We start from the raw sequence: 17,559 nt of genomic DNA on the forward strand, positions 1-17,559 counted from the left end.
CATGGCATCCTTTTGGGAAGCAATTCCTCACCTGGGAGCTGCTCCTCTGTTCATCGCAGCCTGTGCAAACCTGCTGGTGGGTACCAGTGCTGCCTGGCCCCTGGCCCCATGGCTGCAGACCCAGCTCTGAGAGGGGAAGCTCAGCACTCAGATGTGGCTCTTTTGGAGTTCATAACTAATATTTACTCCAAAGGCTGGTTGCCTTTAGTGTCGGTCAGTTGTGTAGTCTTGGCTTGTTTAGAGAGGCAAGCAAACAGAATGCCAGGCCGTTAAAAAGGGAAGGGTGTGGGTGCTGCTATTTACCTGTGTAACCGGGAGGAAAACCTGCCTGTCATTCTTCCTAATAAATACAAACTGGAAGCACGGATAAACTCATGAGGATTTATTAGTTTGCTTTACCAAATGCAAATATTAAGACGAGTTGGCTCAGCTCAAGGGCTGCCTTTTGCCTTTTGTGTGCGCTGCACCGGCTGGCGCCCAGCGATGCTGATAAGGGTGTGCTCTGAGCTCAGCCGGTTACGCTCAAGGAGTTTCTTTTGAACTCTTTCTGTCCCCCTTTTGCTCAGGCCTGATCCTGTGTGGGGCTGAGCACCTGGTAGGGATGCAGGGCATAGTGCTGGCTGGATGTTGAGGCTCTGGAGTGAGTCCAGAGAAGAGCAACGAAGCTGGTGAAGGGGCTGGAGAACAGGCCTTATGAGGAGCGGCTGAGAGAGCTGGGGGTGTTTAGCCTGGAGAAGAGGAGGCTGAGGGGAGACCTCATTGCTCTCTCCAACTACCTGAAAGGAGGTTGTGGAGAGGAAGGAGCTGGGCTCTTCTCCCAAGTGACAGGGGACAGGACGAGAGGGAATGGCCTCAAGCTCTACCAGGGGAGGTTCAGGCTGAATATTAGGAAAAAATATTTCATGGAAAGGGTCATTGGGCACTGGAACAGGCTGCCCAGGGAGGGGGTTGAGTCACCTTCCCTGGAGGTGTTTAAGGGACGGGTGGATGAGGTGCTGAGGGGCATGGTTTAGTGATTGATGGGAATGGTTGGACTCAATCCGATGGGTCTTTTCCAACCTGGTGATTCTGTGATTCTATGATTTATTGTGCTCCAGCCTCCCCAGCCCTGACCTGCAGCATCTTTTTATCCCTGCATTGAAACCAACAAGAAGAGCTTCTGATGGGGCTACCGCTTGCAGCCATGCAAATCTGGCTTTAAAGAGCTCCTTTTTGCTACCTTGGTACCAAATCACTGTGCTCTCCCCTCTCCATCTGTTTCCTTTGTAGCCCCTGCTTTGCTTTTACTCCTCCTGAGCATTGCTCAGAGCACGCTTACAGCTACCTCTGTCCCCAGGTGCACCAGAGGCAGAGGGGAGCTTTGCAGCTGTGCTTCCAGCAAAAAGCTCAACCTGCAGCTCTGTAACTCCTCACAGGGTAAGCTCTGAGCCCAGACGGGCTCCATCTTTTAAGATGACCATCCATGGCCACGCCAGGCGTGGACCAAGGTGTGGATGCTGTTGGGAGCAGGGATGGCTCAAAGCTGGGATGCACCCCTGGCTTGGGGTATCAAGCCTGGCAGCAAAACTGCTGGGGACAAACGGACATGAGTGATGGCCAGGGGAAGTTGGATTTGTTTTTCCTTGGGTTGCTAATGTGGGGATCCTGTTCCGCACAAGGCTCAGCAATCAGGAGGCCCCTTGCTTGTTTGCATCCTGCTGCTTGGGAAAAAGGGGGAGCAGAGTCCAGCTGGGATGGAGAAGGCTCAGAGACAGCAGGCAGATAATTTTTTTTGCTTCAAATGGAATAAATTCAAAGTCGGAAGCCTTTGCAGAGAGGAGGAGGAAGCCAGGTAAGCAGCCAGGGCAGGAGCACGATGCAGGTCAGCCCCAGCCATCCCCTCTACTTGCAGTTTTCCATTCTCATCGCTGTCTCTGCTCCATTTCATCTGTTCCTGCATCATCTGGTGTGTATTTACAGGCAGAGATGTTCGCCTAGATGTTATTTTTCCTCCAAGGCTCATAAAACCCATCTGCTGGAGCTGCTGGCCAGCTCGGGGGGAATTTCCAGGCCCTGCTTGGGTCCCGGGGCTGACAGTGTGCAGATTTGGAAGCTGTGTGTGCTTTATTCCCATGTTTGTTTTGACAGCTTAGCAGTGTTGGGCTGCGGCTGCAGGTGTGTGCAGGATGCATCCTGCCCGCGATGCTGTGGGGGCACACGGACAGGGACCCAGCATTACTCTGAGCAGAGAGCTTGGGGGCTTCTAGCAAATGCCATTGGGGATGGGCTGTGTGTGGGTGGTTGCGCTTTTCTGGAGAAGCGTTTTTCTCCTGTTTCTCAATTTGTTCAGGTTTTCTTGTTCAGCCTCCCCTAAAATAGTGAGACACTTGCAGAACATCACAAATACGCACAAAAGTGGCTGAAAAGAATGGTTTTAATTTCCTACATAATTCTCCAACTGTGTGTGTGTGTGAGACAAAGATCTGTTCCTTCAGGCTTCTCTGCAAACAGCTAATCCTTTAGTATCCCCCGGCTTTCCACCTTAGGACACTGCTCAGGTGCCCCCTTGGAGCAGGTGGGGAAAGTAGGGGTTGCCCTTTAAATGGAGTGGGGAGGAGACCTATGGGGGTTGTCTTGCAGAGAGGCTGCTCCTGGGGCTCTGCTGGCTAGTAAGTACTTCTAACCTGTTTGATTTTCCCTAAAATACTAAGTTTCATCATTATTTTGCCTCCAAGCAGAAAGGGAAATTGTTGCCTTGCTAGGAGGTATCAGTAATGGTGCAAACTGGAGCTAAATTTTGCCTGAAGTCCCCCCAGAAGCTGGGATTTGTGTGTAAGCCTTTGGGTCTTGGTCTCTCTGTGCTGGACTTCTTCTGTCACCTCCTTGGAGGGAAAGCTCTGTCCCACTGAGCAGGCTGAGCTGGGACGGGGACTTGTGTTCCCTTGCCATTGCTGCATAAAGGCTCAAAAAATTGGTTTTAGCTTATAAGCAGGGTTTCCTTTCTTAATAAATAAAAGAGGGGAGGAGGTAAATGAGGCATGGTGTTTTTCATAGCCCATGAGAAACATGGGAAGAAGCTTTTGGTTTGGTGTGTTTTATTTATTTATTTATTTAAAGTTCTTTGACCTTGCTAGAATTGCTGGAATTATTGTGTGGGGATAGAAAAGCTCTTTAGGTTGGAGGCTTTGTATTGCCTGGGCTTGTCTTAGTACCAGTTAGCACTTAGGTGCTTTCAGAGCTCCCTGTAGTCCCACTACACAAACGATAGCGATTAACGAGAATATTTGTGATTTCCATGTGTGTTTGAAACCAGCCTTAGTTGCAAGGGCTCTCTATGGAACAGCAGCTTCACTCTTTGCAAACTGCCCTTTTGGGTTGTGCACAGCTTTACTCACTTCTCTAATTTTTGCATGTAGCAAATCACACCTTTGAGTGAGGCTGAGCACCTGTGGGCAATTTTTGACCCCCCCAGCATGTTTCCCAGGTGTCTTAGCAACTCTCAAAGGCCATCCAGGTGTCCCTAATTCCAGTATCAATTACAAGCTCCCTGTGGAGGCTTGGCCCTGTTTATGTGATGGGGCTTTGCAGGAGAAGCAGCAGCCTGAAGGGAGCCTGAGCAGTTTCCTTTGCACTAGAGGATGTGTTGGAGGATGTAGGTGAGGTAGGACCTCTTCTTCTGGTTTTTGCATGTTGTACTGGGCTCCTGGACTTGGCTGAAGTCTGTGTAAGCTGCAGATAAACAGGGCTGGGGGTTACATGCCATGACCATTGTATCGAGGTGATGTTGCCAAGGGATTTGGTGTGCGAAGAGGGCTAAACCCAGGACTGAAATAGCTGATTATTGGTTTTCGTTCTTCAGACAACACAGCTGAGCAAATCCAAGCCTGCTGTCTGTTCATTAAGGGACTAATCCTTTGTTTTCCCCTGGAAAAATCCTTTCCAGGAATCCCAAGATTTTCTAAGCTTAGAAAATGGAGGAAAATGTAATATGTCCCTTTCCCATTGTATCAGGTATTTCTCAGCTATTTCTTCAATTCTTTCCCCTTCTTTTTTGTTCACGTGTGCTTCCCTCCTCCTTCTCGCCTTGTGTATGGAAACTCATCTGGGAAATTCTGAGGCCTCTTGAGAGCAACAGTCAAATCTGGTGTCTTGCACGGGGCAAGTCTCTTGCCTCCAACTCACTTATTATTATGGGTTTTGAGAAATTCATATCTTTATCAAATTAGGAGGAGATGTGGGCTGGGAACTGGGCTGATACAAGATCCCTGCATTGCTTGGAGCTGACCCAAGCAAGGTTTTCTCAAAAGGTTAAGGGCTGAGAATGGGAAAGGTGCTCCATTCCCTGTCTCATCCTGATGCAATTTGATGGCATTTGCAACATGCTTTGCCCCATCACCTCTGAAAATAATCATAGAGCATGAGCAGGCTGTGGTGTTGCTATGGGGATGCCTTTAATTTACTTTACTCCTAATGCACCGTCCTAAGGAATTTCTCCCCAGTCATGTTTTCAATTGTAATGACTACTGTGTTTTAAAGCCCTAAGTACTGTGTGCCCGGTGCAGACCTGGTCTTGGTTCATCTCTGCCTGGTGCAGAGCCCTGCTGGGATGACCAGGAGCAAAAGGAGGTTCGACACGGGGGCAGCGTGTGAACTGACTGGTGATACAGGTTGTCTCGTTTTACTTGGCTTTCCTTTGCTATTCAACAGAATCTCTGTTCTAGCTGGAGACTTGATGTGTGTGCTCTGCTCTTGCACTGCTGGAAAGCAGAGGGAAGGCAGAGGCTGGTGCCCTCAACATGTTTCTGGGTGGTGCCTTGTCTCCTGCTCCCACTGATCTGGTAGCTCTGCAGTCATCTGCAAACTGGGATGCAGAGCTGAGGCTGCAATCCCATCCATTCCCCCTTTCTTCAGGTGTGCTGTGGGACCAGGTGGGCTGCAGCTCAGCCCTTCCCTTCTGATCCTGCTCTGGTACCCGCTGTGGCTGAGGATGCAGCCTGGTTTATCATCACAAGCCCCTCATTTGGGCAGGTGTGTTTCAGGACCACATTTTGCACTGTTCCCATCAGGGCTTGGTGTACAGTCCCATACATCCCAATAAACCCCCCTGGGGAAGGAGCAGGAGCACTGGGGTGCCTCCAGACCCTATCCTGCAGGAATGCCGATTAACCCAAAAGCTGCTTGGCAGCAAATGTTCAAAGCTAAGCTAGTTTTCCCCTCTAAGCCTTCATGTTTTGGTTGCTTTCAAGGAGAGGGAATTCTCCTGCTGGAGATAGCTCTGTTCCCTTCTAACAGCGCAGTTTTCTGGCGCACAGAACTCAAACTTTCCCATTGTGAGGAGGGTGTGAGAGCCCTACAGTGGCTTGTTACTATGCTCGGGGGGCTGGCCCTGCACCCGCTGCTTGCACAGTGCCTGTTGCCATTAGCTGGGTGCTTGTAATGGCAAAACTTTCCCAGAGCAGCGTGTGATGTTCTCAGCCTCCTCTTCACATTAATGCGCCGGCTGTATCTCACCCTAGTTAAAGCCAGCAAAGAGAACTGGACCAGGATGTTGCTTTGGAGGCCGTAAAATTCTAGGACAGTTTTATGTAGCACAATTAAAAAGAAAGTAAAAAAAAAAACTGTTAAGAAATTAAACACTAATTACTTTTTTATTTTTTTTTTGGCCAGCTGAACTGTTTTGGCAGTGCAAGTGGGATGCAAAGGCCTGGGATGGCTGGTTCTCTGCTGCCATAAATCACACTGGTCAAATGTTCCCTTGCTTTTTAGCGGTGTAACTCATCTGCTGTCAATTAGCTTAAATCACGTTTTTTCAATTAAACAGGCTTAGAGGCCTGACAGTCAAGTCAGAGTTGGGGGGGAGGAGGGAAAGGCGAAGCCTGGTTGTAAGCAGTGAGGTGGAAATATCTTTTTTAAAAGGTGTGATCCCATTTTAGTGTTTTCCATATAAAATGTGATATTATTGTCTGTGCCCTGGGGAGCAATAAGAGCTGGAAGCCCAGCTGAGGAGGGAGCCTGTGAAGCAGAGGGGAGAGGCGCAGGTGGCCCCAAGGCGGTGGCAAGTCCGAGGTGGCCCGAGGGATTAGATGGGGAATCCCAACCGGGATGCTTGCAGGTGTGATGGCAAGTTACCAACTTGCAAGAAAACTCCTTTGGGATGGATTTTGGATATTCCCTGAAACTTCTGCCCTAATTACCAATGGTGGAGTAGAAGTCTGCAGATTTGTGCAGTGTTTGCTGAGTGAAGAGGCTGCCCGAGGGGCATGAGGGCTCAATTGTGCTCCAGGGAAGGTGAAATTACCCCATGGTTTGCATGCAACCAGCAACGGGAATGGGTGGCTTGCATAATAGGTGGCATAATTTGCCTTGGATGGTGAAGCAAACCGCTGTTTCCTCTCCTTCTGTCTGGTCTTGCTCACCAAACCTTTCCTTTCTTGATTAGAAAAGGAAAACAGGCTGTGAAGTATTTGAAAAGGGCATGAGGAAGGTAAAGGCTTGGGGTAAACAGGTCCTTTTCTACCTGCATCCATCCTGCGTCTTCAAGAGAAAAAAACAGAAAAAAAACTTCTTGGATTGAAAAGAAAGAAACAACTGGATTTGGAAAAGGAGCTGTTCCTTGTCCCAGGAGGAGGGACAAAGAGGCATATGTGGCTGGCTGATTAGTGTTTTGGTTATTACAAATATTACCTGTTTCCCTCCCTCCCTCCTGGTGCTTGGTCCCTGCTGGGAGTGCAGGAGGTGGCTGGGGACTGGGGTGGCCTCTGGTTTGGCTGGGGAGTGCTGGGGACAGGGGAAATGCAAGCACGGGGACTTCAAAAGTCCCTGCAGATATTTGTTGGTTGGAAATGGAGCTCCATCTCTTTGGGTGCAGGGCTTTTCAGGAACTGATGCTTCCTGGATGCTCTGGGGCAGGGTGAGACACTGGTGGTCCCTTCCACCTCACCCTGCACCGGGACAGGATGGGATCCCAGGACTTCCAGAGCATCCCACGACCTCATCCTGCAACACCAATGATTCACCCGCCTGCTGTAAAAAGGGTTTAGGCCTCCCTGTTCTGCCAACAAGCCCCTGCAGGTTATCCTGTTGGGAAAACCAGACTCATTTATTAATACACATAATGTTAATTGCTGTAATTTGAAGGCTGGCTTCCCGCTCCTGGGGATGTGGGTGTGTGCTGCTGGTGTGGAAATGTGCAGAGAAATGTTTCTCCGCTGAGCCCCTGTGGAGAGAGAGAGGATGCTGCTGTGGTTACAATGGTGATGACCAGTTTGGAACGTGGGTTTGGGTTCACGTGCTAGGAGAGCAATGAGAAAACAAAACATATCTTCCCTCCTTTGGTATTTACTTGTTGTAGGCTGAAAATACAGCCAAATGGATATTTAAATGTTAATTGGTATAATTCATCGCTACCACCTCCCCAGGCAAAACTGGCAATTCGAAGCACGCTTCATTCTTCCTCCCTGCACAATTTACTGCCTCTTATCTTTGCTGACCGCCTGGAAGGGCTGGAGCCAGAGTAGCTGGGGCTACCCTCAGAGCCTGCAGGAGGGCAGCGATGCCGCTGTACCATCAGTGCTGAAGGAGCTGGAGGTGTGGGACCAATATGACCCTTTAGGCTCTTGATTTGGTCTGCCCTTAGGCTTTGCCAGCGGAGCGGCTTGTGAGGTGCAGAGGGAAGGAGGAGACTTAGCTCCCAGCAGGGCTGGGTTTTCCTAACCACCCCGTGCGGTTATAGGACAAGCAGGAATGCTCTTGCTTCTCCTGCAATGCTTGTGTTTCTGGTCTCCCTCTTGCAGAGGCTGTTGGCTCCAGCTCTGTCCCCATCTAAGTGGTTGTATCAACAAATCCAAAGCTCTGCGTGAGATAAATTGGGCAGTAGGACCTTGGCTCCTTAAGGTCTTGGCTTTGTGTTTCTCACCTCAGGAAAGAAAAGAAAACAACCATCAAAAACCCCACCATGTCTATGGTCATCTAGCAATGCCAGTAGAAAGCCTGGTCCAGGGCCTCTGTTCCTGCAAAACCAATAAAACGAGGTCTCTCTGTGCACTGGGGTGTTTTGAGTTGTGCTTGGGAAAAACTCCCTTGCCAGGAGCGCGTGTCCTCGTGAGCCAGGTCTGCTGTTCCAACTCTCTTGCCCTGTACCAACGTTTGCTTTGGAAAAGTAGCGCTGGTGGTTTCTGGAATGTGATCCATCTAACCCACCATCAGAAAACAACAAAACCAAACCTGTAATTGCCTTTGGTCTTGAGCAATTTGAGCTGGGTGTGAATTGGCCACGAAGGGCTGAAAAGCGCTGTGTGCCGCTGGGCTGCGGAGCCGTGTGGGGACAGAAACGCTGCTGTCGGTGGCAGAAGCGAGGGGATGGTGGATATGAACCAGGAGCAACCTCACCTTTTCCTTTACAGCCCGCCTTCACTAGTCCATGTTACCCTGTATCCCAAAATAAACCCACTCGGGGCTCCACTGGCATCAAACATGGTGTGAAACTGCAGCTTGGCAATAGCCTCTGCTGCCTGCATCGGTGGGTGAATGATGCCATGAGTCCTGGACCCAGCTGGGTGTGTTTAGCTCCTGTGGAGGATTATTAGAAGTGGAGAATTAAGCACTGCATTTCCTGATTTCTCTTCTTTCAGCAGGCTGGTGTGATGCTAGCAGCCCTTCCCCCTGCCCAGCCTTGCACAGTCATTAGAATTCCTTTTGGGAAAGGAGAGTGGGTGGGGTGGGGGTGGGGGGGAGTAAATCTGATTTAATTACAATGACACAACCTGCATGGCCCCAGTGGCTTGGTGGGTTTAATCTGATTTGGAGAGGAGAGGCGGTGCAGTGGCTGCTGCTGGCGTGAGCGCCTGCTGCACATGATGGGCTTAGGGCAGTGCCAGGCGCAGGCTGCCCTGGGGTCTGGCAGCAGCAGGGGGATGCCTGGGCTGCCCACCTGGGGTGGTGGGTTCTAGGGATGGGGTCCTCAGCCTCTTGCTACAGAGAGCTGCTTGGGAGCATTCAGTTTTCTCTTACTTGTTCTGGAGATGTAGGCAAAGAGGTGACTTGGGTTGAAGTGACTGGTGTCCCTCTTTGAGGGTAGGAGGGTTCTAGGCTAGTCAGAAGCAGCTGCAGAGCGTGAAGGCAATTGAACCTTTAAAGCCCAAATTTAAGAGCTGCTTCTAGTAAATGATCTGGGGGAAAAGAGCAACGAAGCTGGTGAGGGGGCTGGAGAACAGGCCTTATGAGGAACGGCTGAGAGAGCTGGGGGTGTTTAGCCTGGAGAAGAGGAGGCTGAGGGGAGACCTCATTGCTCTCTCCAACTACCTGAGAGGAGGTTGTGGAGAGGAGGGAGCTGGGCTCTTCTCCCAAGTGACAGGGGACAGGACGAGAGGGAATGGCCTCAAGCTCCACCAGGGGAGGTTTAGGCTGAACATTAGGAAAAAATATTTCATGGAAAGGGTCATTGGGCAGTGGCAGAGGCTGCCCAGGGAGGGGGTTGAGTCCCCTTCCCTGGAGGGGTTTAAGGGACAGGTGGATGAGGTGCTGAGGGACATGGTTTAGTGATTGATAGGAAAGGTTGGACTCGATGATCTGTTGGGTCTTTTCCAACCTGGTAATAATATGATTCTATGAAACCTCCTAAAAAGTTGAGGCATAAATGGGTCCTGGTTCCTGCAGCTTCCCCTGCCTGCCAGTGGAAGGACTTCTCGAGGTGCTAACCCTCCCTGCTGTGGTGGCTTGAACCATGTGCTGTGGTGCATCTCTGGTTGCAAAGCTGCTCTTTGCAAACATGCCCTTTGGGATTCTTTGTCTGAAGCTTAGCAGATTGCCTTGGGCTCCTAGTGTAACTGTCACCCAGCTTCCTCCTTCATGAGTGTCCTCTCACAGCTGAGCAAGGTCATTGCTTCAGAGAAGAAACTGTCCCATGCGCAGGCACCTGCCAGGGAGATGTCACCTTCTGGGTGCTCCTGTTGTTCAAGGGATGTTTCCCTCAGCCAGGGTGGCAGAGTAGGGAGCCACCTTGGATGAAGGTCTCCTGTCCCTCTCCTATGTCACTGTAGATGCCTTTGGGTAGTTAAAGGAGTTTTGGTGGTGAAAGGGGACCAACTTTAAACATAGTTGAAAGCATAGGTAGTTGGGAGAGTAGTGGTTGCCCCTGCACTGAGGAGCCATAACTCAGGATCACCTAGTATGGTCTCTACAGGGTGTGGGGTCCCAGCTTCCCATGTAAATCGGGATGTTCTAATCTGGTGGAAAGAATAAAAGATTCCAAGGATGTAGTAACTAATTGCAATCTTCTTATCAGTGCCTTGTCATGATCTTTGCTATGCCCACCCAAAGAATTCCAGCCTGGTTTACCAAGATTTGGATTCTACTTCTGCTAATGCACGAGGCTGTGCTTCTTGGTGTCACTGGCCTCTTTCAGGACATCAGGGTTTAGTGGTCCTGTGACCAGGCTGCCCTTCCTTTACACTCCTACACCTACTGTCCTCCAGGAGCCTTGCAGCTCCTGGGGGTACAGGGAGGATGGGAGCAGTGGGAATGGGTGGAAATGTCACCTCCTGCCCTCTCTAAGGCTTTGGCAAAGCAGAGAACACACCCAGGTTGGGTGGAGGAGAGGCCAAGGCCAGATTCTGCAAAGGCTGGCAAAGAAGATTCCAGGTAAGGGCAGGAGCGCATGGGAGGGGACTGTAAACCCTGCAGAAGGATCTTTCAAAAGCAACTTTCTGTGCAGTGATGTTCTCCTGTGAAGTCTCTCTCCTGCAGCTGTTAGATCCTCATGGAGATACCACTTTCTTCCTTTTCCTTTCCTGAGAAATATCCAGCTCTTGCCTCCTGGTTCCCTGACAGCATGTGGCTTTTCTCTGAACTTTTCCCTCTGTGCTTTCGCTGTGCTGCTGTGATTTCCCAGGCTGGACTGTCCCTGGTTGGGGACAGGCTTAAGAGTGCAATAAAGAGGGTTTTCTGGGCAGCCCTTGAGCTGCATCACCATGTGCTTGAGAAGATCTCTCCTGGCGTGGCTGAGGGAGTGCTGCCAGGCTTGGGTATGTGCAAAGTACAGACCCGGCACTCCAAACCACGAGGTTTTAAAGAAAAACCCTAAATAACCCAATAATATACTTTGAGGTTCTTTTTGTTTAACTTCTGGATTTTAAGCTTAATGTTGAACTGCTTTGTTTTCTGTGCCGTGGGGAGATCTGGGAGCCTTTCTACATAGAGAAGTAGTAAAATACCCACCTATTTGTGCGGTGGCAGTTTGAGCGACACCAGGGTGAGGGCTGTGGGCAGCACTGCCAAGACCCTGGTGGGTGATTCCAAGGAAGTAAAAGTGAGAGACCAGTTTTCTTATTGTCTTTTTGATTGAAGACTTCTTGTTTGGGAAATACTAAGGTGGAGCAAGCACCATGATCCAATGCCTGACTTCCCAGACCACTGAGTTTTTGCATTTTTCTTCCAAGAATGCTTGTTGTAAAGCCCTCGTGAGGAGCAGCACCCTTATCCCACCTTGAGTGCCAGGAGGTGGGAAACATCCTCCCCTCTTGGTGGGACAGTAGCTGGAGCGTCCCTGGGCTGCAGATTATGTCTGCAAAGCTGCTCTGTGCTGGTGCCTGGGGAAATGTATGTGGGACCTAACCCAGTTTCAAGCAAGGTGTTTCTGCTGACACAGGCACCATCTGCTTTAATTATGGATTATTAAGAACTGCTTTTATTTTAAGAAACTGGCTTCTGGTTACAGTACAAGTCCCCAAACTTTTTTTTTTTCCCCTACAAAAGGGGTGTTGTGCCTCTTACCTTTCGGCATCGTGCTTTTTAATTCTAGTTTGCAGCCCTGGCTGTGTAATCGAGAGGTGGGGGGAGCATTCAGAGCGCTCTCACTCAATAACTCAGCCCAGCCTACAACTCTAGTGAGGTATTTTACACTCTGCCAAGGCAGATAATTAATCATTCCTGAAGAATGAAGAAATATTTCTTGACTCCCCCCTACCCCAGTTTTAAAGGAAACCAGGGATGATTAAAAACTCGATGCCCCTCTGATAGGATGGAGGAAAGGCTTTGGGATGGTGTGTGGTTCTTCCCACAGATGTCCAAATGGAAGCAGGAAGGAAAAGGGGACAGTGGTATTTGCCACCAATGCTTTCAGGTTGTCCATCTTGAGGATTTCCAGGTGCTGTGGGTCAGACTCTTCCAGTGTCTTCTCCTGTCCTCTGTGCTTGGCTGTGTGTCTTAGGGCTCACCTCAGTTACGTGAGGTGGTGCTGGTGGCCCTCATCAAATGGATTGCCCTCAGCTTCCCAAGGCTGATTCACAGGAGTTTTTTGGATAATGAAGAAAAGTCCCCTTGGAAAAGTTACCTGCCAGCTTTTCAGCAATTTGTGTCTCCACCATCACCATCCAACCTGGAGCTGGAAACACACGTCAGCTCTGCTGAGAGCGAGCCAGCTCTTTGATTATGCATCTCCTTGAAATGATATTGTGGTTTAGTTAATTAAAAACGCAGAGCATTATTGTGGGAATGACAATGAGTTAAAAAGATTAAATCTGGGAAAAGGCCTATCCGACCATCTAATCCAGCCTAATTTTGCTGCTCTCTGAGGGATCTGTCTTCACCTCAGCCACCTCAAACTGCATGGATGTGTTTGCTCCCTCTTCCCCAAAGAAACCTCTCCATGGTCTAATAGAGAGTTGTTTGTAGAAGTGAGTAGGTGGGTTTCTTTGGCACCCTGCTGCTTGGTTCATCTTCCAGCTGTGTTTCCTTCCAGCCCTGGCAGAGGGCTCAGCTCCTTGCTTAGACCTTGCTGTTGAGGAGTTCAAGGATGATGCCCTTGTTCAATGTGAAGGTGAGGTCCTTCCTCCATTCATGGCTACTTTTTCTAGAGCGTCTTACTAGCAGATTCTTGGGTTGAACTGCAGAGCATTTGCTGGCAGGCCAAGCAGCTCTTCCTGAATAAGCACATGGGCTCCAGGATGAGAAGTATCAGGAGGAAATTGTCAAAATAGCCTTTCCCTGCTGTTCCCCAGTGAGGTAGATGCATGTTGGGAAGCTGTAAACTAACACTGAGGTGATCTGTGGTCTTTTTACGTCTGTCGCTATGGGCTCCCTTCTCCTCCCTCCCATCGTGATCCCTTTGTGAACAGCTCCATCCCCATCTTCAGGGATCTGTGTGCTGCAGTGAGCTCAGCCAGGGAGGACCTTGTACAGCTCTGCTACTGAGAGCAGGGCACTTTTCACTCTGTTTCTAGAGGGAATGTCAGTCTCTTCAATATCTTTAGCTACTTGGAATGCTTGTGGTGAAAACCTGCCCTTTCCTCCTCTGTACATCAATATGGAAATGTGAATTTCCAAGTGCCGAGGGTGGTGGAAATTAGAGATCAGCTCTTTCTGGGAAAGAGAGAAGCACCTAATCAATTGAGAGGGCAAACTCTGCTGTGGTGTCCCTACCCCCCTGTAACCTAGGGCTAGGTCAAGTCAAGTGGCTGTGAAAGACTAAAAGGAAGAGGATGGTGAATGGGGGTTTTGGAGACTGGTGCAAGTGCTGGTGGGAAAATGCTTCATTTCTGCATCCTGGATCAGAGTGATGGGACGTGCAATGGTTAACATAGTAACAGCGTGTGGGAAGGATCCCACCACACTCCTCAAAGCAGGGATTTTGCCCACAGCTAATATGCTGGGGATGTGCAAATGTGAGTATCTGCTGCTTAGGGCAAAGCTGCTTGGTCTTGTGGTTCAGTGCTGTGACAAAGAAAAGACCAGTGTCACCATTTCCACTGCCCCTGGCTCTTGTTTGACCTCGGGCGAGTTGTATTTTCTCTCTGGCTGCATCCTGGAAGGCTGCATGCGGAGTTGGGACCTGCCAGGATGTCTGGGTGTGGGAAATGTGTGTCCCTGCACTCCACACGACAACACTGCTGCCTGTTAATGCGTTGTTAAACACGGACTATTTGCTGTGCCTTGTCTCCGTGAGCTGTGGTTGGAGGGAGCTGACTGGTTTGCCAGGTGGTCATAGCAAAAATTAGGATTTTATTCCCCTTTGGAAAAGCTTTTCTCCCTGCCCGTGTCTCTTCAGTGGATATCTGCATGTTGCCCCATGTTGAGAACTGCCAAAACACAAATCATTACCCTGGTTATGTACCAAGGTTTGCACTTTGACACCTCACCTGGTGAGTGAGACAAATCCTGTAGTGGTTTGCTGTGCATGAGGGAGTGGATGTTAGCTCTGAAGTAAGAAATCAAAACCTTTAGAGTTTCCTACTGAAAACGTGCCCTTTGCAAATACCATTGCTGCCTGTGTTCTATGGGTGCTCGCTTGGGTGCACCAGCAAACACGGCTTCCCCGCAAAGTTCTCCAGCTCCCCATGGTCTAATATGTACGATGGGCACGTAAAACTGATGCAACTCCTTTTTAAAGGTGATCTCATGGAGTTTTGATTTGCCTTCAAATATCAACCCTTTGGGGTGTGTCCCAGTCACCTGGAGAAAAATAGCCCTGGCAGCCATCACTATGGAAAGGTCATATTTTTAAACACAAATTCTAAAGTTGAGGTTATTGTTTGTTCCCGTGGCTCCAGGAGTGGAGGCTTTAAGGAGGACTGCTAGTTTTCAACAACCTTCTATTAGTCATGGGAACTGGCAGTTCTGAAATTCATATTTGCAGACCCTTCCCTCCCTCCCCTGCTCTCTAGTTAATGCAAAGAGAACTCTCACCTCCAGCCTGACTTCCAAGTATGTGATTGAGAACATGTGAATCCACAATGATTGAACTGTGAGTGACCTCTGGGGAGTAAGTGGGTTAATCAAAGCTGGGCTCTTCCCCACACTTCAGTCGCTAAAGCTCCTGCATTTCCTCCTGATGGCTGATAAGGAGGGATTGAATTTATGAAAGAGATGAAGATGTTTGGATAAGCTACAGCACCCAAGCAAGCCTGCCTGACAAGTCAGGGCCTGAGGAAGCCTGTGGAGTTGGAGGGGGATGGTTGGTAGGTTTTTTTCCCCCTAGCTGGGGTTGTGTAGGGATCCCTCCAGAGATGGAGCTGTGTGCAAACCCTGGGTACCCTGGCTGAAATGATGTGTGCTCTGAGTTTCAGCTTGGTCCTGGGCTCTGCAAGGCATAGCCAGGCTGCTTGGCATCCTGCAAAGCCTGAATCCTGCCTCTCTGCCCTCCTGTTAGGTCTTTGTGCAGGAAATGGTGTCAGTTGTCCCAGCAAAACTGCTGTCACTGCTAGATGTGCTGCTCCTATGGCAGAGGTGCTGCTGTACTGGTGTGATGGGGACTCATGCCATGAAACCCAGAGGATTTCTATGGGGACACCAGCACACAGTGGCCTGAATCATAGAATCACCAGGTTGGAAAAGACCCACTGGATCATAGGGTCCAGCCATTCCTATCAATCACTAAACGTGTCCTGGATCTTCCTCACCTCCACCTCTGAGAGGCGCGGGGCCTTTGAGATACGCTTGGTCCTGTCCCGTTGGCTACAAGCAGCCTGCTGCAGGCAGCCTCTGCTCCATTTGAGTTTCTTTCCATGTCCAAGTCCTAAACAAAAAATGTGGGTTCACGTTACTAAGCACAACATTTGGTTATTTCCCTGTTCTTTGCTGTGCCAGAAAGGCTAACACTTGTGTCTCAGTGATCATCATCTCTGTATTTTTAGACTCAACTTATCAATGCTGGAAAAGGTGAATCATGTTTGGGAAAGGGAGATGCTTCCCTTCCAAATGTGTTTTGGAAAACAGACCTGAGCTCCAGGGGAGAGGAAGGAAAGTGGCAGCTGGTAATGACCTGTCACAGGAATGCGGCATCTCCTCGTGAGGAGGATAGCCTGTTCCCCCTGGTTCAGTGGTCCTTTGCATGGGACACAGTGGCTTCTCATGGGATGCTGAGCAGCCTGCTTCCTGCAGTGGGAAAGAAGGTGACAGCTCTAAGGTTTTCCCAAAGTTTAAACCTGTGGTTCTTCTTCCCAGTCCTAGAGTGGTGGCCAGACCACGGCAGGCTCAGGAGAAGTGGTTGTGGAATCCTTGGAGGGTCACCTGTGTGTTGTGGCTGTCTGGGCTTTCATCTGCAGCGTTGCATGCTGGAGGCTGAGCAGGGTCTGCTGAGCCTCTCCTGTAGTGCGTCATCCATGCTCACAATGCCTTGGTTGTCCTCCTAGAGACACCTGAAGAGAAGTTCTCCACTTGAGTGCAGAGCCATGGAGTGAGGAAGCCACTGCCTCTGGTTCTCTAGGAAGGCTTGTCTTTTTGCTGCTCTCCTGGCTTCTTCTACACTGCTAAAGTTGGAGACCCTGGATGCTGCTGCCTGTGACCCCAACAAGGCAGCTTGAAGTGGCAATGAAGGTGGAGTAGGGAAGGGGTAAGCCTTTAGAGCTCTGGGCATGATTATTGCCCCCCTCCTTTGATAGCCCCCAACCTCCACAGGAAAAGAAAGTAATTTGGGTTGATGTCTCCATTAAAAAAGCTGCAGCAGTAAAGCGGTTGTTTGTGCCGAGAGGGGAATGCCCACAGGTAATTTATCTTGACATTTATAGAAAGCATAAGGGTTTACTCATTCATAAAATGAAGGAACAGGGTGTTTTCCTGCATTGGCTGTGCTCTGGAGCTGCTCGAACATTATTGTAGCTGATCGTAATCGTTTCCGGACATGCCCCAGTATGCCTACAGGGGTTTGCATGGGAACAGTAACAATGTGGGACAGGAGAGCAAACCTGTTGGACAGGAATGGCCCGACTGGAACTACAAATCCCCTTCCTCTCCAGGCTTTTCTGAATGGCAGGCAACGATGAAAGCCAAGGGGAGGACCCGCTGGTGGCTGGCACCCAGAAGCTGATGTGCAGGGGACTCTTGGCTTGTTTTAACTGGAGGGAGTCCTAGTGTTGGGTCTCCTCGTGCTTTGTAGTGCTGAGGAACAGCAGGGAACGCTCTGTTTTCAGAACAAACTGTGTTTTGAAAATTATTTTTGTTGCATGCTGTTCAAGCACAGGGAGAAAAGTTGCTCTGTGCAGGATGGAGCAGAAGTGGAAGGTCTGGCTCCAGCCTCGGAGCAGAGACAAGAACTAGATGCATCTTAAGATTTCTTCCTGTGCTGATATTTCTCTGTTTGGGAAAGGTCTGTAGCTTCCCTTGAGCTCAGACCTGTCTGCTGCTGGTTAGACTCGATGACCTGATGGGTCTTTTCCAACCTGGTGATTCTATGACAGCAAACCCCAGTGCATATTGGCTGGATTGTGTAGGAGCACCCAGGCTTGCTGTGTCAGTGGTTTGGAGAGGTGCAGGATTTTATGTACAAATGCATTGGCTTGCAGAGCTTTTTTCTTCCCAATGGTGCATCCGCAGGCTGCTCTTGGCAAACCTTATTTAGATCAGACTATAGTGGAGATGCTCTGTCCCATCTCTCTCTGCTGTTGAGCTGCTCATATCTCCTCTTGGCAGAGAAGCAGGTATGTTAGGTTATCATAAAGTCTCTGGTGATATTTCAGCTTTATATGGCTGACTTTGTGGCACCGTGCTGCTGAACAATCATGGTATCAGAAGCGTTATCATCGTTAATCCCCTGTAATCCAATTTGCTAAAAAGCCCCAGTCTCCCTTGTGCTAAACTAGCAATTGTAGC

The 17,559-nt window shown here is 49.6% G+C and overlaps 1 protein-coding gene across 2 annotated transcripts in view; it reads right to left on the reverse strand.

Moving 5' to 3' along the window:
• Positions 1–17,559, reverse strand: part of RPL38 (ribosomal protein L38) — a 472,498-nt gene that overhangs the window by 344,968 nt on the left and 109,971 nt on the right. The gene's annotated exons all lie outside the window — the stretch shown is intronic.

This window comes from Phaenicophaeus curvirostris, chromosome 19, assembly GCF_032191515.1.
Source record: "Phaenicophaeus curvirostris isolate KB17595 chromosome 19, BPBGC_Pcur_1.0, whole genome shotgun sequence".
In the NCBI taxonomy this organism is placed as follows: Eukaryota; Metazoa; Chordata; class Aves; order Cuculiformes; family Cuculidae; genus Phaenicophaeus; species Phaenicophaeus curvirostris.